Below are 17,238 nucleotides of genomic sequence, written 5' to 3'. Positions count from 1 at the left end.
ACCATTTGGCGGTATCTTCTGAAGAGACACCAGAGAAAATGCAATGTGACAGAATTATGTCCAGAAGCGAGCGGCAGAATTATAGGCGTAAAAATGGGTTATGCTTCTATTGTGGTGATTCTGCTCATGTTATATCGGCATGCTCTAAACGTACTAGGAAGGTTGACAAGTCTATTTCAATTGGCACTTTACAGTCCAAATTTATTTTGTCTGTAACCTTGATTTGTTCATTATCAGTTATTACCGTGGATGCCTATGTGGACTCTGGCGCCGCTCTGAGTCTTATGGACTGGTCCTTTGCCAGGCGCTGTGGGTTTGATTTAGAGCCTCTGGAAGTCCCTATACCTCTGAAGGGTATTGATTCTACACCTTTGGCTTGTAATAAACCACAGTTCTGGACGCAAGTGACTATGCGTATGACTCCAGACCATCAGGAGGTGATTCGCTTCCTTGTGTTGTACAATTTACATGATGTTTTGGTGCTTGGATTACCATGGTTACAGTCTCATAACCCAGTCCTTGACTGGAAAGCTATGTCTGTGGTAAGCTGGGGATGTCGGGGGGCTCATGGGGACACTCCTTTGGTGTCCATTTCGTCATCTATTCCATCTGAGATTCCGGCATTTTTGTCTGATTATCGTGATATTTTTGAAGAGCCTAAAATTGGTTCACTCCCTCCTCACAGGGATTGTGATTGCGCCATAGATCTGATTCCTGGCAGTAAATTTCCAAAGGGTCGTTTGTTTAACCTATCTGTACCTGAACATGCTGCTATGCGCGAGTATATTAAGGAGTCCCTGGAAAAGGGACATATTCGTCCTTCTTCATCACCTTTAGGAGCCGGTTTTTTCTTTGTCTCTAAAAAGGATGGCTCTCTGAGGCCTTGTATCGATTATCGACTCCTGAATAAAATTACAGTCAAATATCAGTATCCGTTGCCTTTGCTGACTGATTTGTTTGCTCGCATAAGGGGGGCTAAGTGGTTCTCTAAGATTGATCTTCGTGGGGCGTATAATTTGGATCGAATTAAGCAGGGGGATGAGTGGAAAACCGCATTTAATACACCTGAGGGCCATTTTGAGTATTTGGTAATGCCTTTCGGCCTTTCTAATGCACCTTCTGTCTTTCAGTCCTTAATGCATGATATTTTCCGTGAATATTTGGATAAATTTATGATTGTGTACTTGGATGATATTTTGATTTTTTCTGATGACTGGGAGTCTCATGTTCAGCAGGTCAGGAGGGTTTTTCAGGTTTTGCGGGAGAATTCTTTGTGTGTAAAGGGTTCAAAGTGTGTTTTTGGGGTTCAAAAAATTTCCTTTTTGGGGTACATTTTTTCCCCTTCTTCTATTGAGATGGACCCTGTCAAGGTTCGGGCTATTTACGACTGGACGCAGCCTACTTCTCTGAAGAGTCTTCAGAAATTCCTGGGCTTTGCTAATTTTTATCGTCGATTTATAGCTGGTTTTTCTGGCGTTGCTAAACCTCTGACGGATTTGACTAAAAAGAGTGCTGATGTTGCCAATTGGTCCCCTGCTGCTGTGGAGGCCTTTCGGGAGCTTAAGCGCCGCTTTTTGTCTGCCCCTGTGTTGCGCCAGCCTGATGTTTCTCTTCCCTTTCAGGTTGAGGTCGATGCTTCCGAGATCGGAGCGGGGGCGGTTTTGTCGCAGAGAAGTTCCGACTGCTCAGTGATGAGACCTTGTGCGTTCTTTTCGCGAAAATTTTCGGCCGCCGAGCGAAACTATGATGTTGGTAATCGGGAGCTTTTGGCCATGAAGTGGGCATTTGAGGAGTGGCGTCATTGGCTTGAGGGTGCCAGACATCAGGTGGTAGTTTTGACTGATCACAAGAATTTAATTTTTTTGGAGTCTGCCAGGCGCCTGAATCCTAGACAGGCACGTTGGTCGTTGTTCTTTTCCCGGTTTAATTTTGTGGTCTCGTACTTACCGGGTTCTAGGAATGTGAAGGCAGATGCTCTTTCTAGGAGTTTTGAGCCTGACTCTCCTGGGAATTCTGAACCTGCTGGTGTCCTTAAGGATGGGGTGGTTTTGTCTGCTGTCTCTCCAGATCTGCGACGTGCTTTGCAAGAATTTCAGGCGGAGAGACCTGATCGTTGTCCGTCTGGTAGACTGTTTGTTCCTGACGATTGGACCACTAGAGTCATCTCGGAAGTTCATTCTTCTACTCTGGCAGGTCATCCGGGAATTTTTGGCACCAGAGATTTGGTGGCTAGATCCTTCTGGTGGCCGTCCCTGTCTCGAGATGTGCGCGTTTTTGTGCAGTCTTGCGATGTGTGTGCTCGGGCCAAGCCTTGTTGTTCTAGGGCTAGTGGGTTGTTGTTGCCCTTGCCTATTCCTAAGAGGCCTTGGACGCACATCTCTATGGACTTTATCTCGGATCTCCCTGTTTCTCAGAAGATGTCTGTCATCTGGGTGGTGTGTGACCGTTTTTCTAAAATGGTTCATTTGGTGCCATTGCCTAAGTTGCCTTCCTCATCTGAGTTGGTCCCTCTGTTTTTTCAAAATGTGGTTCGCTTGCATGGTATTCCGGAGAACATCGTTTCTGACAGGGGTACCCAGTTTGTGTCTAGATTTTGGCGGGCAGTCTGTGCCAGGTTGGGCATTGATTTGTCCTTTTTGTCTGCATTCCATCCTCAGACCAATGGCCAGACGGAGCGAACTAATCAAACTTTGGAGACTTATTTGAGGTGTTTTGTGTCTGCGGATCAGGATGATTGGGTTGCCTTTCTGCCATTGGCGGAGTTTGCTCTTAATAATCGGGCTAGTTCTGCCACTTTGGTTTCTCCTTTCTTTTGCAATTCAGGGTTTCATCCGCGGTTTTCATCTGGTCAGGTTGAATCTTCGGATTGTCCTGGAGTGGATGCGGTGGTGGATCGGTTGCATCGGATTTGGGGACAAGTGGTGGATAATTTGGAATTGTCCCAGGAGAGGACTCAGCAGTTTGCTAACCGTCGTCGTCGTGTTGATCCCCACCTTCATGTTGGGGACTTGGTGTGGTTGTCTTCCCGTTTTGTCCCTATGAGGGTTTCTTCTCCCAAATTTAAGCCTCGGTTCATCGGTCCTTATAGGATTTTGGAGATTCTTAACCCTGTTTCCTTTCGTTTGGACCTCCCGGCATCTTTCGCTATCCATAATGTGTTCCATCGGTCGTTGTTGCGGAGATATGAGGTACCGGTGGTTCCTTCTACTGAACCTCCTGCTCCTGTGCTGGTGGAGGGTGAATTGGAGTACGTCGTAGAGAAGATCTTGGACTCCCGTATTTCCAGACGGAGACTTCAATATCTGGTTAAATGGAAAGGCTATGGTCAGGAAGATAATTCTTGGGTAACTGCCTCTGATGTTCATGCCTCGGATTTGGTTCGTGCCTTTCATAGGGCTCATCCAGATCGCCCTGGCGGTTCTTGTGAGGGTTCGGTGCCCCCTCCTTAAGGGGAGGGTACTGTTGTGTATCCGCTTTTTGGGCTCCCCTGGTGGTTGCTGGTGGTACTGGTGACTTGTTTGCACTTTGCTGCTTCTGTTCACCTGCTTCCATCAGTGTTTGGGAGTTTCCTTTTTAGCCTTGCTCTCCAGTCATTTCCTTGCCGGTCATCATTGTAACCAGAGCCTTCGGTTGCATGTTCCTGCTACTAGTCTGCTGATCAGCTAAGTGGACTTTGTCCTTTTGTTTTGTACCTTTTGTCCAGTTTGCAGTTTTTGTATTTCTCTGTAGCTGGAAGCTCTTGCGGGCTGAAATTGCCACTCCTGTGTCATGAGTTGACACAGGAGTCTTAAAGTAATTTCAGGATGGTTTTTTGAAAGGGTTTTCAGTTGACCGTGAAGTCCTCTTTTGTATCCTTCTGCTATCTAGTAAGTGGACCTCTCTTTGCTAAATTTACTTTCATACTGTGTATGTCTTTTCCTCTTAATTCACCGTTATTACATGTGGGGGGCTGCTATCATCTTTTGGGGTATTTCCCTAGAGGTAAGCCAGGTCTGTTTCTTCCTCTACCAGGCGTAGTTAGTCCTCCGGCTGGCGCGTGGCATTTAGGAAGCCGTAAGTATGCTCCCTGGCTACTGTTAGTTGTGTGGTAGATTTAGCTCACGGTCAACTCGAGTTTCCATCACCCGAGAGCTCGTTCGTTATTTATATGTTTCCTACGTTCCCTTGCCATTGGGAACCATGACAGGCTGCAGAAGACCATTGAGTGAGGCCAAAGGAGGAAGTGAGAGATAGAAGTTTAGTGTTAGCTGAGAGGGAAGTGTCAATGGGGATGTTGAAGTCGCCCATGATGATAGTGGGGATGTCTGCAGAAAGGAAATGAAGTAGCCAGGTGGTGAAATGGTCAAAGAAGGTGGTGGCTGGCCCTGGGGGGCGGTAAATGACAGCCAGTTGGAGGTTGGAGGGGGAGTAGATGCGCACAGAGTGCACCTCAAAGGAAGGGAGGGTAACAGAGGGTGGCAGTGGGATTGGGGTGAAGGAGCAGTTTTCTGACAGGAGAAAACCAACTCCTTCGCCATGCTTGCTGCTGGGGTGGGGTGTATGAGAAAGGTGGAAGCCACCATGTGATAGTGCAGCAGGAGAGGCTGTGTCAGAAGGGGTGAGCCAGGTTGATGGCGAGGAAGGAAAGTTTGTGAGTAATAAAAAGATCATAGATGTAAGAAAGCTTGTTGCAGACAGAGCGAGAGTTCCACAGAGCTCCTGTTAGTGGGACTGGGGAAGCGGGGGCTGGGCGAATGGGTATAAGGTTAGAGAGGTTACGGAAATTTGTGATAGAGCGTGGATAGTAGGTAGAACTGACTGTGGGGATGTGGTGAGGAGGACCAGGATCTGGAGAGATATCACCAGCAGTGAGAAGGAGCAGAGAAAGTGTTAGAAGGTGGGAGCAGGAGACGGCATGAGGTGGCTGTCTGTGCTTTGAGACAGAGGATTGTATGTTGAGGAACAGTTCTGAGGAGGTGGTGAGATGGATGGGGAGGATTGAAGAAGAGATGAACAGTTCCTTACTAAGTGTAGGGATTAGGGGAGTTAGCAAAAAGTTAAAGATTATAGGGGTGAAAGTGAAAACAAACAGAAACATTGTTTACATTGACTTGCCAGTTACCTTCAGTTCCCTTCTGGTTCAATTTTGGTTTTAATTCTAAATTAATCTTCATGCTTCTAGGACACACTTATAGGAATCACACTGCAGACTGAAGTCATTGCAGACTTGTGCTATGCAATATATGTACAACTAAGTAGTGCATTCATTATATTTATTATATCTTTTTACTATTTATGCTGCATAGGCAGCATCATTAGTAAAAAAATTGGTCACACTTTTCATACACTATGTTTGACAAATGTGACCAACCTGTCAATCAGTTTTCCAAGCAATGCTACAGATCGCTTGGAAAACGCTAGTGTTTAGCGGGAATACGCATGCCAATTGTGCATGTGTTACACCTGCAACAGGGAGTTGCAGAATTCTGCAACGTGTGCACATAGTCTAAGGGTGCATCACCCAGTTATAATCAAGGTTACCTGGTTAGGGGCCCACTCAGAAGTTTCGCCCCCTCGAACCAAAACCCTAGCTATGCCTCTGGGTCAACATATGGTGGTAATAACAGTGTTGGTCTTTGTATAGAATTTATTTTACTAACATATCTGTCATCTGCTGAGGTTCTCCCATGCAATCAGGGTGTGACACCATGGTTGTAATCAGGATTACCTGGTTAGGGCTCATACTCACCTGCAAGAAACTCGGATGAGTCTCACATGTTAATACCCTGCACTGCACCCGGCACTCAGATCGGAGCGTGCGGCCTCATAGGAATACATGCGCTGAACGCAGCGCCAGGTATTGACGTGCGAGACTCATCCGAGTTTCTCGCAGGTGAGTATGAGCCCTTAGGGCATCACTGAGATGTTTTGCTCCCACCTGAGCTGAACCCCTAGCTACACCTCTGGCTGCTGATGTCAATATATTTAAGGTGATTTATTGATCTACTAGTGATCGTTCTCTGCCTATCATTATTCTTCAGCATGTGTACAGAAGCCGATAAATAAGCATCAAACAAATTTAATATTGCACTCAGCTCATGTAAATGCAACCTAAATGTTTGCGTTTGATGGTGCAATACGTTGGCATTGGGGACCCAATTAAACCCATTCTCCACCTTGCGATTTTCCATTTTTGAGCTTTTGTTTTTTGACCCCCTTTTTCCCATAGCCATAACTTTTTAATTTTTCCGTCAATACAGCCGTATGGCTTGTTTTTGCGGGATGAGCTGTACTTTTTAATGACACATTGCACTCTTCCGTTTAAGTCGCCTGTGTGACCCCAGCCTTAGAGGCACATTACAGCTGATCAGATCAGCTGTCATGTGTGGAGAAAGATGCAGGTTCAGCATAGGAGCCCGCATCAAAGGCAGGGACACAACCTTGTACATACCTATACTGTATGTCCAAGGTCATGACCAGAGCCTTTTTTTGTCTAAAACCAGCCCTCATTCTGTGGAAGAGGTAGACTTGGAGGTGGACATAGAGGATGGTGGATTCTGAAACCAGGCATAAAGCTTTCAACATCTGACATGATTTTTGAAAGATTTTAGAATTGTGACCCACTTCTGTCCAGCAGTGATAGAACTACTGTATCTATCCATTGTGTATATCTATGCCCCTTCTGATGCACCCATTTACTATATTTGCCTTGGCGGCAGCTGCCTGACACTGTTTTGCTTGTTAAGTTTACTGATTACAAATATTCCTAAGTCCATTTCTATGACAATTTAGCGAGTGTTTTCACATTAGGCCGGGGTCACACTAGCGTAGAATGCGGACTAGTTCTATGTGAGAAAACATCGCATAGCACTCGGACTACTGTTAATCTATGGGGCAGCTCATATCACCGTATTTTTTCTCAGGCGTATTCTACGTGCGTGTAAAATCGCAGCATTCTGTGATTGTATGCGTGTATCATCCGAGTTTCGCCAATGCAAGTCTATGGATGCGAGAAAAAAATCGGACACCACATGGATCATCTGTGTGACTTGCGAGAATACGCACACATTTTCCTCATTTCAGCCCATTGAGCCATTAAATCCAATGGGGAAAATCAGTGAGAAATATAAAGCCATACGCAAGTCATACGGATGTCATACGGATACATAGGTGCGAGAAAATCACATTATCGCATTGCAAGCGCATTACACATACTGTAGATGACCATACGGAGAACTCTCTTGCGACTCGGCAGGGAGACTTGGACTAATTTTCCATACGTTAAGTGTGACCCCAGCCTTAGTATGTAAGATTGGCATTTATTCTCCTCTCCATTGTAAATATGCTTACATTTATTGGTGTTAAACATATATTACCATTTATTTGCCCTAGTCACCAACTGATCAAAATTACACACGTTTTCTGCCAGTCCAAGCATTCTCCTTTTTTATTACTATCCGTTTATGTGGAACCGTATCAAATGCTTTGGAAGCATATGACAAGAAATATGAGGAGTAAATGTGTAAAAATACATGCAGCAATACAACTATTTTTCTACTTCAATATTTGTAATACCCTTAGGTGTTTTAAACGATGTACGAGCTTATAATGAATTAAAAGTTCAGCTTTCTTCAATCCAAAAAGAATTAATTTGTGGAAGAAAAAGAAAAAAATATTACAAAAATGCCCAGATGTGCAACAGGGATCAATAATGAGATCATAGCAATTCTCAGAAGGTACAGATGTGGCGAATCATCCTTTTGCCCCAATAGCAAGTTTCAAACAGACAAAAATCCCATTTCACATTATTAATGATATTATTTCAACAGTTCCCTACAAAAAAGATATCACAGGTTCTACACCCGCACATATTTGTGTCCTAATGATTCCAGCTGTAGCAGCTGGATACAGAAAAATTATGTATTTCTTGCTGTGCTGAAGCAACAAACACCTGAAATAATACTGAAAGTAAAAAGGTTCATTAAAGATGTGACATTATAAATAAGATGTTCTGCTCACAGAGGCTGAATACACGTTTGAACAAATAATTAGAAAATAATCATATTTTATTTAAAGGTAACCTCTAATCAGGAAATGACACCCATGACTAATTCCATGTATGTAAAGGCTATTTAATGCTTAATAAATTCTTTATTTGCTTGAAGAATTTCATTTGGAAGTTTTAGAGAAATCCAAATTTATGTTTTAACTGCAAGTGCAGCACGCAGCTATATTCTGTTTTTTTTTTCTGACGTCACTCTTGACCTCTTGACCTACCTTCCCAGCTCAAGACTTTGCACAGTGTCATCTTGAATTAAAGTTATTTCCTCAGAGCGGATGGTGCATGTGCAGATCAATTGTCTGGCTTTCACAACATCATCAGGAGCTTACCCATTTGAGGAGGACAGAGGTGATCCTGGACAATAAGTGAACTGTCAGTCAAAGACAGGAGGCAGTGGGCAGGCAAAATAGAGTGCGTGCAGGAGAGCTGTAAATGAAATACTTGCCCTGCTGCACTTGCTAAAGCTTAAATTCTGGATTTCCCTAAAACTTGCAAATTAAATTCTACAAGCAAGGTAAGGAATAATAAGCGATATAGGATCTTTATACACACATTAGTTAGGTGTATGAAATTCTAATGACAGGTTCCCTCAAAAACATAGAAAATTAGTCTAAGGCTACGTTCACTGCTGTTTATGATTAGTAATGGGCAGACTTCTGGATGTTTGGGTCTGGCAAGTTCTGCTGAGCAGTTTAAAAAGTTCGGGTTCGCGTACCAGAACATAGATCCCATTCACTTGAATGGGGGGCCTGAACATCCAGTGTTTGCCACGCTTTCATTTGCATGACAGCGTGGCAAACAGTGGCAAACACTGCCTATGATCGGTGGTAAAATCATTACTGCTGGTCAGAAAGACGCGGCGGTTCCCACTCTGTCAAATGACAGTGTGAGCCCACAGCTATGATCGGAGGTAAAAAGTTGTCATATGTTTTACTACTTACCTGTTATGTGACTATGCTGTCATTGATATATTAGGGTGTAAGGCAGTTGCACAGTAATTGTTATTCTACATGAGTAGAATGAGGGTTTTTGATACACTTGTTTTTATCATGTTTTAACTTGTTGTCAATAAAGCTTTCTAGTTTTACATACTTATTGGTGGTGTGCATACTCTATAGTGGTCCCTTTTTCTCTTCATTTTTTCAGAGGTAAAAAGTGACACATCTTGGCACCGTCCAAGCTGAAAACTGTTTAATCCCAGACATGGATTATGGCATAGGACAGAACAACAGGCAGGTGAGGGATATTGTTGTTTTTATTTTTGTTTCATTACAGGAGACGAGGGCTTCAAAGGAATGGGCGTTAGGTCAGTATAACTGTGTTTGTTGTTTCTAAATAAAAAAAGTGAAAGTGCGTTTTTTTAATTCGAATAAAGGACTTCTTTCTGTGAATACACCAATCATCCCCAAACACACCAATCACCCCCACCTGCCCTCGTTGTTACTAGCAGCAGCAGGAGTAGGATGATGGGAGTAGTAGTCCCCATCAGCCCATGACAGTGACTGGAGGTAAACTTATTACCTCCAATCACAGTTGCGGGCTCACGCTGTTATTTGACAGCATGGAAACAGCGGCTGTCTGACTGGCGGTAATGATTTTACCACTGATCAGAGGCAGTGTTTGCCGCGCTGTCAAGAAGATGACAGCGCAAGAAACTCAGAGTGTTCAGGGTGCCAAACCCGAACAGTAAGGGCTCATACTCATTTGCGAGAAAGAAAACGGTCCGTAATCGGTACCGAAAAAAACAGACGAGTGTCATTCTAGTACAATGCGATTTTTCTCACATAGCATCCGTATGACATCCGTATGACATGTGTATGCTATAAATTTTTTTCTCTGCAACTATTTTTCTACGATCATTTACAGGACCATTTACATTGTTCTATGCCACAGAATAGTATGGTCAGGGCCGTATTTAGAGTTTCTGCTGCCCTAGGCACTTTTAGTGCTGCCTCCCCTTTGGTGAGTATGACACTATCGGCAGTGACTTTGGCAAGAATCGCTGATGTGAAAGTAGCCTTTTGCAGCAGATCCAGCAGTTTTTCTGCATCTGCCGCGTAACGGATCACTTACAGCAACACTGCGTTCGGCCTCATTCATTCCCCATGGGATTTGCGGCACTTGCCGTGATCTGGCAAATGCGGTACCATACCCCCCAACTTTTGATGAAGGGAACGAGGTATAAAATTTGTGGCGCGCATTATGCGCCGTGGCAAATTTTAGGCCACGCCTCTGACCACACCCATTTCACAACTAGTCATACCCATATCCACGTCCCAACCACAGCCATTTAGCACTGCTGATCACGCTGTTTCATATACAATAATTATAAACAAAAAAATATGGCCACAGTGCTCCATACTGTATAATGGCCACACATGATGCTCCATACCTTATAATGGCCACACATGATGCTCCAAACTGTATAATGGCCACACATGATGCTCCATACTGTATAACGGCCACACATGATGCTCAATACTGTATAATGATCCCACATGATGCTCAATGCTGTATAATGGCCACACATGATGCTCCATACTGTATAATGGCCACACATGATGCTCCATACTGTATAATGGCCACACAGTGCTCCATACTGTATAATGGCCACAGAGTGCTCCATGCTGTATAATGGCCACACACAGTTCTCCATACTGTATAATGATCCCACATGATGCTCAATACTGTATAATGGCCACACATGATGCTCCATACTGTATAACAGCCACACATGATGCTCCATACTGTATAACAGTCACACATGATGCTCAATACTGTATAATGGCCACACACAGTTCTCCATACTGTATAATGATCCCACATGATGCTCAATACTGTATAATGGCCACACATGATGCTCCATACTGTATAATGGCCACACAGTTCTCCATACTGTATAATGATCCCACATGATGCTCAATACTGCATAATGGCCACACATGATGCTCCATATTGTATAATGACCCCCCCTCCTGTATGCATGGCTCATCTCCCTCCCATCCCATATGCATGGCTCATATCCCCCCTCCTGTATGCATGGCTCATATTCCCCTCCTGTATGCATGGCTCATATTCCCCCCTGAATGCATGGCTCATATTCCCCCTCCTGTATGCATGGCTCATATCCCCCCTGTATGCATGGCTCATATTCCCCCTCCCCTGTATGCATGGCTCATATTCCCCCCTGTATGCATGGCTCATATTCCCCCCTGTATGCATGGCTCATATTCCCCCCCTGTATGCATGGCTCATATTCCCCCCTGTATGCATGGCTCATATTCCCCCCTGTATGCATGGCTCATATTCCCCCTCCTGTATGCATGGCTCATATTCCCCCCTGTATGCATGGCTCATATTCCCCCCTGTATGCATGGCTCATACTCCCCCTCCTGTATGCATGGCTCATATTCCCCCTTGTATGCATGGCTCATATTCCCCCTCCTGTATGCATGGCTCATATTCCCCCTCCTGTATGCATGGCTCATATTCCCCCTTGTATGCATGGCTCATATTCCCCCTCCTGTATGCATGGCTCATATTCCCCCTCCTGTATGCATGGCTCATATTCCCCCTCCTGTATGCATGGCTCATATTCCCCCTCCCCTGTATGCATGGCTCATTCCCCCTCCTGCATGCATGGCTCATATTCCCCCCCTGTATGCATGGCTCATGTTCCCCCTCCCCTGTATGCATGGCTCATATTCCCCCTCCTGTATGCATGGCTCATATTCCCCCTCCCCTGTATGCATGGCTCATTCCCCCTCCTGTATGCATGGCTCATATTCCCCCCCTGTATGCATGGCTCACATTGCCTCTCCCCTGTATGCATGGCTCATATTCCCCCCTGTATGCATGGCTCATATTCCCCCTCCTGTATGCATGGCTCATATTCCCCTCCTGAATGCATGGCTCATATTCCCCCTCCTGTATGCATGGCTCATATTCCCCCTCCCCTGTATGTATGTAGTTGGTCGGGAGGTGACCCACGACTTAAATTAAAAGAAAAAAAACAAAACAACCTTGCTCAGGTGTCTCCCCCTGCATTGTCCCGCCCTAGGCACGTGCCCTCAAGTGCCTAGTGGCAAATACGGCCCTGAGTATGGTATCTTTAAATAACAGATGGCATACGGATGGTCCGTATGCCGTGCAATTTTTTTTTTCAGCACCCATTGACTAGCATTGGTGAGTCTCATCTGAGAAACACAGCAAATCACAGCATGCTGCGATTTTTTTCTCAGTCCGATTTCAGCTGAGATGTCACCCATTGAATAACAATTTTTTTTATCAGATTGCACTCGTCCGTTTTTCTCGCAAATGAGTATGAGCCCATACACGGACTTCCTAGTCTGTGCCCTAACAGGAGGTGTCCAGTACAGACCCCGAGCATTACTGTTCAGGTTCGTCCATCTCTAGCCATGATTTCAGTAAAAGTGTGGTTGACTGTGGAGGAAAATTTTGATCAGTTTTCTGATTTATTTTTAAGTGGATCCTTGTATAAATCATTCATACAGAATACTGCACTATTTATATGTGTAGAAAACAGGTTCTTCTGTCCACATTAACTGTTTCAGAATAGATGAACCTTTGAAACAGCAAATAAACAGGCTGCATCTAAATAATAGGCAATTTAAAAATGATCTTTTGCTATGACACCATAAAACATTTTCGGAACAAAAAAGGAATTTGATCAAATTATTTGGTAGAAAAAGATTTTGATGTCTGAAAAAATAGTGAATGTTCTGAACAAAATAGCTCATGACTTCATGAAATAATACCAAATATAAAATGCAAAAACAAAAAGTGGGGGGAGTTGAATTGGTTAGGAATAGTTTACCTAAGACATTGGCAGTGCATCTTCTAGGTCAGACATTGTTCAATTTTAAACATTGGTCAGCCATTGAGTTGGTCAAAAATTGTTCAATTTCACACATTGGTCATTCACTGTTTACTTTTAGGCTTTTTTACTTTTATGTGCCCACGTTGCGGATTAGGCTTCTTTCACACTAGCGTCGGGCTCGGTCCGTCGCAGTGCGTCGGGCCGAGGTCCCCGACGCTAGCGTTGTCTCCGCCGCACAATGGGTGCAGCGGATGCATTTTTCCAGCGCATCCGCTGCCCCACTGTGAGGTGCGGGGAAGTGCGGGGTGGTGGGGGCGGAGTTCCCGCCGCGCATGCTCGGTCGGAAAAAGCGGACCATCGTGAGCAAAAAACGTTACATGTAGCGTTTTTTGCTCCCTACGGTCCACCACTACACGACGCATCCGTCGCACGACGGGTGCGACGTGTGGCAATCCGTCACAATGCGTCGCTTAATGTTAATCAATGGTGAAAAAACGCATCCTGCAAACACTTTTGCAGGATGCGTTTTTTCGGCAAAACGACGCATTGTGACGGAATGCAGTTAACGCTAGTGTGAAAGTAGCCTTAGGCTTTGGAATTTCTGGTGCGGATTCTTCATCTCTTGGCAGCGGATTTTGTGCTGATTTACTGCGTTTTTTACCCCTGCAGATTTCTATAATGGAATGGGTACAAAAACGCTGCGGATCCGCAAAAAAAAGAAGTGACATGCTACTTTTAATCCGCAGCGTTACCGCACGGAATTTTCCGCACCATTAGCACAGCGTTTTTTTCATATTGATTTACATTGTACTGTAAATCACTTGCGGATCTGCAGCGTTTCTGTTCCGCAAAAGACACTGTGGATCTGCAGGAAATCTGCAACGTGTGCACATACCCTTACTCAATGGTCGGGCATTGAAATGGTCAGGCAATGTTTACTTTAGCACATATCAGTAATTTAATTAATCTGCACCTAACTGCCATTCTCAGAGACCAATATATTTGGTTTAAACTTGAGAAAATCACCAAAATAAATGGGTTTCACATCCTTCTGTACCTGCTTTTTTTTCACAAAAAATACAGCAAAAACGGATGTTTTTTGCTGCATTTTTGCTGCTTTTAGGGTATGTGCACACGTTGCAGAAAGGTGTGCGGATTTTTCCGCACTGATTTTGGTAAATCCGCAGGAAATCCGCACTGCGGATTTACTTCGGAATTACCGTGGTTTTTGTGCGGATTCCACCTGCGGTTTAACACATGCGGATTCCTATTGAGGAACGGGTGTAAAACGCAGCAGAATCAGCACAAAGAATTGACATGCTGCGGAATAAACAACGCGGCGTTTCCGCACGTTTTTTTCCACAGTATGTGCACTGTGGATTTTGTTTTCCATAGGTTTACAAGGTACTGTAAACTCATGGAAAACTGCTGTGAATCCGCAGCGGCCAATCCGCTGCGGATCTGCAGCTAAATCCGCAACGTGTGCACATAGCCTCATTGCACTTACCCATTGCTTTGCATGAGTGAAAAAAGCTGCAAAAACACTGGAAGAAGTTATATGCTGCACTTTTCAAAAAAGCAGCAGTTTTCCAATTCACTCAGGAAAAAAAAAACAATGTGTGTGCATGAGATTTCTAAAATCTCATAGCTTTTGCTCGTTCTGCAAAAAGCAGTTTTTAATTTGCACAAAAAAGCAGCAAAAAATGCAGCAAAAATACAACGTGTGAACATAGCCTAAAAACACCGCAATCTCATGAGAAGATACAAGGGGGATCTCGTGAGAACACAGACTCCAATAGATTAAAAAGGTTATTTGTTTCTCAATGTTTTTTAAAATTTTTACTGAAGGAGTTAACAATCCTTGAGTAAGCTGTGCTATGCATGAGCAGGTTCAAACTGTTTTTTTTCTGCATGTCTTGTGCCTTTTTTTCCTGGATTTTGATTGGCATTGATGAAAAGTGCAGGGAGAATTTTGTCTATAAATAGCAGCTGTTATAATGGTCAAGGATCATTCGTGTCAGGAAGAAAAAAGATCCCTCCCTCCCTATTTCTTGATCTTAACTTCTTCTGTCGTGTCGTTTATTTGTGGGAAAATCGCCTGGTTTTACCGGATGGATTGGATGTGTTTGTCATGATTAATTCAGTTTATGAATTTTATCTTGATTATTATATGAATGAATATTTTATTTAAAGGTAACCCAAAAATAAATGCCACAGCCATTTTATTCCATAAATAAATTGTGTATTCATTTAAATTAAGTGGGTCTTGTGTTACCATGCAAATTCTTCAAAATATATCAACAATATAAATTCACAAGAGCTGTGGGATTGAGATTGAGATTTCTCTCTCCTTTTCAATAATATCCACAGTGGTAAATGCTCCTGCAAACATTGCTACTGCTTTTCCACTCCTTGAGATCTTCAATGGACATTATATGAGAGATCATGAAGATATCCCATCCCTGAAATTTATCAGGTCAATCACATAATTGACAGATGGGTGTGTACCGTGGGTATGGAAAGTATTCAGACCCCTTTACAGTTTTCACTCTTTGTTTCATTGCAGCCATTTGGTAAATTCAAAACAATTATTTTTTTCTCATTAATGTATACTCTGTAGATGCAGGATAGTCAACTATTACTGCAGCCTTCCACCAGTCGTGCCTTTATGGCTGAGTGGCCAGATGGAAGCCTCTCCTCAGTGCAAGACACATGAAAGCCCGCCTAGAGTTTGTTAAAAAAACACATGAAGGACTCCAGACTATAAGAAATAATATTCTCTGGTCTGATGAGATGAAGATATACCTTTTTGGTGATAATTCTAAGAGGTATGTGTGGAGAAAGCCAGGCACTGCTCATCACCTGCCCAATACAATCCCAACAGTGAAACATGGTGGTGGCAACATCATGCTATGGGGGTGTTTTTCAGCTGCAGGGACAGGATGAGTGGTTGCCATTGAAGGAAACATGAATGCGGCAAAGTACAGAGATATCCTGGATGAAAACCTCAGACTTGACCCAAGGTTCACCTTCCAACAAGACAATGACCTAAAGCACACAGCTAAAATAACAAAGGAGTGAATTCAGAACAACTCTGTGACCATTCTTGACTGGCGCGGCCAGAGCCCTGACCTAAACCCAATTGAGCGTCTCTGGAGAGACCTGAAAATGGCTGTCCACCAACATTCACCAGCCAACCTGATGGAATTGGAGAGGATCTGCAAGGAAGAATGGCAGAGGATCCCCAAATCCAGGTGTGAAACACTTTCTGCCTCACTCCCAAGAAGACTCATGGCTGTGCAAAAAATGAGAAAAGCAAATGAACGGCACTAAGGCAATGAGTCCACATGCATATGGATGAGGATCCTCATGTGCTGAAAACTGTCAGTATTAAGCAATAGGTGTTCAGTGCTCAGCATCAGAAAGCACTGTAATGCTGTCGTAGCACCGCACGCAGTGAAGAGGCAGTGACCCACAAAGTTCAAACACAAAAGTCAAAGTTTAAGGTGTTATTTCACACATAAAGGTGCATAGCATTTTATAGTACACATCATCAAAGTTCAATACACACAGTTGCCGTACACAGCCCAGGCACCCTATCCACCTGTTTGCAATCATTACACATGCCAGTCCTCTTTCGCGCACAGGACAGCCACCTCCGGTACACCTCCGGGCACAGGACTGTCCACATCCGAGACCAGTTACCATGGACGAATTGCATTGCTGTGTATGCTGCGGGTGCCAGGCTATTCAGCTGCCATAGCTGCTGGCTCCGCTGGCATGTGCTGCTTCACACACAGCCAACGCTCTGCAGGCCTCTGCTCTGCACAACAGCACACACCAGACTGACACTAACGTTGCACCTGACAACTGACACACCCATACCCCTTACTGTATGGTTTTTAACAAACAAACCTGTGGCTTTCAGCCATATGGAGAACCCGGACCGGAAATCCGTGACTGCCATGCACACTTATGGACTTCATCCGTCTCCATGCACAAACTGGGGAGAACAAACAGCGACCCCTACCTGTGACACGAGTCACTGCCTCACAGTACATAAAACATGAAAACGAAAAAGAAATAGTGATGCAGCACTCACCCAGTTGCTGTAAAAACATAGTCCTTTATTAAACCCATCATGGGTTTTAGAAACAGTTCATAGGATAAGCAGGTAAACGGAGGATTGCGGGAAGAAAGACGGACGATGGCCGTTTCATGTGCTTGACGCTTCAATGGGTCCAGGTGTGTAATCACATGATGTCATTTCCTTTATAAAAGGTTGTGACCACGAAATATGTGAAATTTTTTTTTTACAAAAAATGTTAAAGTGTTAAAAACAATACAAACACTATTA

Source organism: Ranitomeya variabilis, chromosome 1 (genome assembly GCF_051348905.1).
Source record: "Ranitomeya variabilis isolate aRanVar5 chromosome 1, aRanVar5.hap1, whole genome shotgun sequence".
NCBI classification, from domain to species: Eukaryota; Metazoa; Chordata; class Amphibia; order Anura; family Dendrobatidae; genus Ranitomeya; species Ranitomeya variabilis.
This window is presented reverse-complemented; position numbering follows the sequence as displayed.